General features: G+C 36.1%; 1 pseudogene; it reads left to right on the top strand.

The window, feature by feature from the left end:
- Positions 1-3,796: 3,796 nt before the first annotated feature.
- LOC108589378 (non-selective voltage-gated ion channel VDAC2 pseudogene) lies at positions 3,797-4,811 on the top strand (annotated as a pseudogene).
- The last annotated feature ends 347 nt before the right edge of the window (positions 4,812-5,158 follow it).

Below are 5,158 nucleotides of genomic sequence, written 5' to 3'. Positions count from 1 at the left end.
TTTTTCTAAGTGACTTTAGCCAGGATCACCTCATAACATTAAGTAACCAAGGCTTCTACATGACTCCCAGGGTAGCACTAACGACATACTCTAGCACAGGTGGTCTGGGAAAGATCACAAATATAAAGACTGTGTGACTGGAAAAAACAATTAGCATCTCCACATCTTGCTAAGAAAAATGATACCATCACTGTAAAATAAACGTTTAAAGGCTGGGCAGGAAATAGAAAAGCATGCAATAAATTCTTTTAATTTACATGGATGATTCTTTTAATTTACATGGATAATTTTTAAATAACTGTGTTCAAAAATTCTGTCAAATTTTTTAATTTAAAAATCTTTTCATTGCAGCTCAGTCAATTCCTACCTACTAAATCATTGTAAGAAGAACATGTCACTTATATCATGTAGGAGTTCAATGGTTAATAGAAAAATGCAAAGACTGTACCCCAATTACTATCAATCTTTGAGTGTTTTCCTTTTCGTTTTTTATTTATAAAAAAGCACTAAGAAATAACCCTATTCTTCTTTAAAATAATTTTAGAAGAGATGATAACCACAGTTGATATTAAGAAAAGCAAATAATAGATGATTTTAGGAAATCTATCAATCCTAAAATATGTTGGTACCTGATATATGTTGGTGTCTCTGAAGACTGGAATAATGCATTTCTGCCTCATTCAAATCCTGGTATAAAGCTGGACTATATAAAGTCCAACAAACTGTCAACACATGAAAGTACTTGGTTTTAGTGCTTAAGGCTGATATAAATTATATTCAACACTGAAAGCTGAAAGGCTCAATAGTGAGCTCAAATATTCTAGAAAGGAAGTTTATCAATGCAATCCCACACCAATTACATATGCTAGATGGTTTTATTAATCAAATAATGAATCTCCCTTAAAGCTGACTCCTGCATGCCCCCAAATTAAATGGATCCTACCTGTGCAGCCCAGATTCCCATTTCATCAGTTTTCCAGACACCCTCTATTAACACCTAAAGCTTTTAGGTACTCAGTGCCTACTTATTGGATTCTACAATGATGTATCTTGTCTAGTAAATGAAAATATATCTCTGCCTAAAGCCAAAAAGATCAGAACAAAATGAATGTAATATTCTACCTTAAACAAAGCAACACATAATTGTTTTAATGTGGTTTGTTTCCCTATGTTGTATAGTATATATTAAAATGTGCAATATGTGAAACTATCCCTGAAATAATTACTTTTACTTATTTCAAAAGAAAATTATTATAAGTGTGAGTTTTAGTTAACACACAAAATCACATTAATAAATAGAAATAAAAAATATTTTCTTAGCTTTACTTTTTCTACCAAAAAAACTATTTTACTGGAAGTTCCTGAGGGTGAACCACTTATATAGCATTCTTTTATACAGGTTATTTTACCTTTTGGCTTCTTAACAACAAATATATCCTGAGTACTTTCCTTCACTGGGCAAAATTCTAAATGTTGGACATAGGTAAGCAAATAGGACAAACATATTTCCTGGTTCCATGTAATGAGGAGTAATATATATTAAATATTCACACATATATTGTACATCTATGTCACATAGGCACATGGATATGTGTATGTAGAAAAGGTAGGTATTTTGTGAAACTTTTTAGTCACATGTGTGTTTACTTGTGGTATATGTACCGATTGATGACACAAAATATCTTACTATGATGACAGTCAAAAACACACAAAATCTAATGATTGGGTAAATGAACGTGGCTAGAGAATGTTTTCATGAACATAATCATGAAGATTAAAAATATTAAAGATTTGAGGCAGCCACCAAATATTTTTAAGCAACAGGAATACTCAAATTTTCATTTGTAAAACATCTTTTAAATGTTGTGTGGTGAATTAACAATTAGGAAACAGAACAGAAGTAAAGACACCAATGAGGAGATTGGCGGGGAATGACAGAAGCTAGGAGGGAATGCAGAGACAGACAGGGGTGGACAAATTCCAGATACATCAGGAAGCTTGAGATGAAAAGACTTTGTTAGGAGACATACCAAAGTGTATACACACACACACACCCCCCCCACACACACACAGTTCAGAAAGAAAAGGAGAAAAAAAAGTAGAAAATTAGAAAGTAAAAGAGGAAAAGGGGCGTGGTGTATCTCAAGCATCATCATACTTCCCATATTTGTTTAGGATGTATCATTATCAAAATCATGCAAAAAGGCCTCTGGTTACAGAGATGTAATTCATTCCATATTCCACAGCTAATCATTAGCTATGGAATAAGTATAGCAAGAGAATCCATTTTATTTCTGTCATAAATTACTTATTTTGAATCACAATGGAAAGTATCTATCTCTCAACCCTAGGCAAAAATGGTGGCAACCACAGTTTTTTTGCAGCCCTCTCTATTACAGACAAACCCACACAGTGAAAAATGTTTCCAACAGGCTAGAGGGAAACAAAGGCAAGGTGAATAAACACTGTTGCTTCCACAGCTATTGATGTCCTTATTACAGACAATTGCATCACAACTAAAGAACATACTGGACAAAGCCCAAAGCAACTTCTTTTCTATTATATTTTAAAAGAGAATTTAAAAAATACAAGGACCCAGACCTTACTAACTGGAAAGAAGATGAGCATTAGGATTGATCAGTGATCACTCCAAGAATTGAGCCTAAAAGATATAAACCAGTTCTTTCTCTTAAAGACAACCCACTGATTTTAGAATTTGAGATGAGAGCACATTTGGGAAAATATAAGCATGCTAATCACTATAACAATTTTAATAAAAAGTAATACATGAGCAAAAATTCTTTCAATCATATATAACCAAACTATATGTGCCAGATGTTTTAGCCAAGAGGGTTACTAAATTTATTTGTTTATTGGTGGCTAAATTAAAGGCACACTGGATCGTGATTCAGACTGGATCTGGAGACAAGCTACCTGGTTTAATCTTCTGATCAGTTGTTTAACTTCAAGCAAGTTACTTCATTTATCTAAGCTTCAGTTTCCTTAGGATTTTTCCATCACAATTTGTTGTGAGAACTTAATGAGGTTCAATCATAAAAATAGTCGAGTGTGGTACTTACTAAACACTCAGTAACAGTTATTTTAGAAATATAGTTATTATTATTAAAAAAGAATATCACATTTGTTCATTCAACAAATATTTATCAAGAATCTACTACTAGAAACAAAGCTAATGTGATGGTTAATCTTAAATGTCAACTTTCTTGAGTTAAGGGATATGCAGATCGCTGGTAAAATATTATCTCTGGTGTGTCTGTGAGGGTGTTTCTTGAAGAGATTTCATTTGAATCAGAAGACTAAGTAGAGAAGATCCACCCTCACCAATGTGGATGCGTATCCAATCCTTGCGGGCCCAGATAGAACAAAATAAGCAGAGGAAGAGAGGAATTTAGCTCTTTCCTTAAGCTGGGACATCCAGGTTATGCTGCTCTTAGACATCAGAGCTTCTGATTCTCAGGTCTTTGGGCATGGAACTACCAAGGAGGCCCCTGGTTCCTAACCATTTGGCCTTGGACTAAGATTTACATAATCAGTCTTTCCAACTCAAGCTGAACTACAGCAGTGACTTTCCTAGTTCTCCAGTTTGCCAATGAAAGATCATGGGTCTTCTTGGCCTCCGCAAGTGTGTGATCCAGTTCCCATAATAAATTTCATTTTATCTTCTATTATCTATCTATTTTACTGATTCTATCTTATTGATTCTATTTCTAAGGAAACCACTAATACAGCTCAAAAATATTTTTTCATTTTAAAAATATTCAGGCGGCAAGTGGGATTGTGCCTCCATTTTGTCCTCCAGCCAAGGTAACTATAACACAACCTCAGGCAAATCCAGTGGCCTCAGCTGTAAACAAAGCAGTGGGGGTACTCCCCATCAGGAGAACACCAGTTTACCTCTTCCCAAGTCTTCACCATGGTAACCTACAGACAGACCTGAGCATGGCCAGTGTGTATTCCTCCGTCACATGCTGACCTAGGCATCGCTGTCAGAGATATTTTCTATGAAGGATTTGGTTCGGAGCTGGTGAAACTGGAGGTGAAAAAATGTCATGCAGTGACATGGAATTCTCAACATCTGTTCATTTAATACAGACACTGGTAAAATTACTAGGATGTTGGAGACCAAATATAAATGGTGTGATTATGGTCTGACTTTCTCAGAAAAGTGGAACACTCTGGGAACAGAACAGTCTGGAAACAGAAATCACAACTGAAGACCAGATTTGACAAGGCTTGAAACTGACATTAGATACTACCTTCTCACCAAACACAGGAGAGAAAAGTGTCAAGATCAAGTCCTCTTATAAGCAGTATGTACACACTTTGGTTGTAATGTTGACTTTCATTTTGGAGAAGCTGAAACCCATGGTTTGTCTTTGGTAATGAGGCTAGCTTGCTGGGTACCAGATGACCTTTGATAGTGTCAAATCAAAGCTAACAAGGAATAACTTCACAGTGGGCTCTATAGGACTGGAGACTTCCAACTACACACTAATGTCAATCATGGGACAGAATCTGGAGAATCAATTTATCAGAAAGTATATGAAAATCTGGACACTTCAGTGCATCTTACTAGGACATCAGGTACCAACTGCACTCATTTTCACATTGCTGCTAAGTATTGGTTGGATCTCACTGCTTCCATTTCTGCAAAAGTCAACAACTCTAGTTAACTGCAGTGAGCTACACTCAGACATTGAGCCCAACAAATACTGTTGACTCTGGTAGACAGGAAGAGCAGTAATGCAGGAGGCCACAAATTTGGGCTTGCCCTGGAGTTAGGAGCTTAATCCAGCTGAAAGAAGCCTTCAGGATGTCAGAAGATTTGGCCTTAGTATATTTCCAATGTGACCAGTAGGACTCCCCACCACCCAACAAAAAAAGGTGATCAAACCTAAGAATGATCTAAACAAGAGCTGTATTTTAAAATATTTAGACGGTTACTTGATAGCTGCTTTATAGATGAACTGACTATCTATCTAGATACCAATGCTGCAGTTGTGCAGTCACATATGCATCATTTAAAGATACGTAGGCCAGGCCCAGTGGCTCATGCCTGTAATCCTAGCACTTTGGGAGACCAAGGTGAGTGGATCACTTGGGGCCACGAGTTCAAGACTAGCCTGATGAATATGGC

This window comes from Callithrix jacchus, chromosome 21 (genome assembly GCF_049354715.1).
Source record: "Callithrix jacchus isolate 240 chromosome 21, calJac240_pri, whole genome shotgun sequence".
NCBI lineage: Eukaryota > Metazoa > Chordata > Mammalia > Primates > Cebidae > Callithrix > Callithrix jacchus.
The sequence above is the reverse complement of the archived record's forward strand: the minus strand, read 5'-3'. Positions and strand labels throughout refer to the sequence as shown.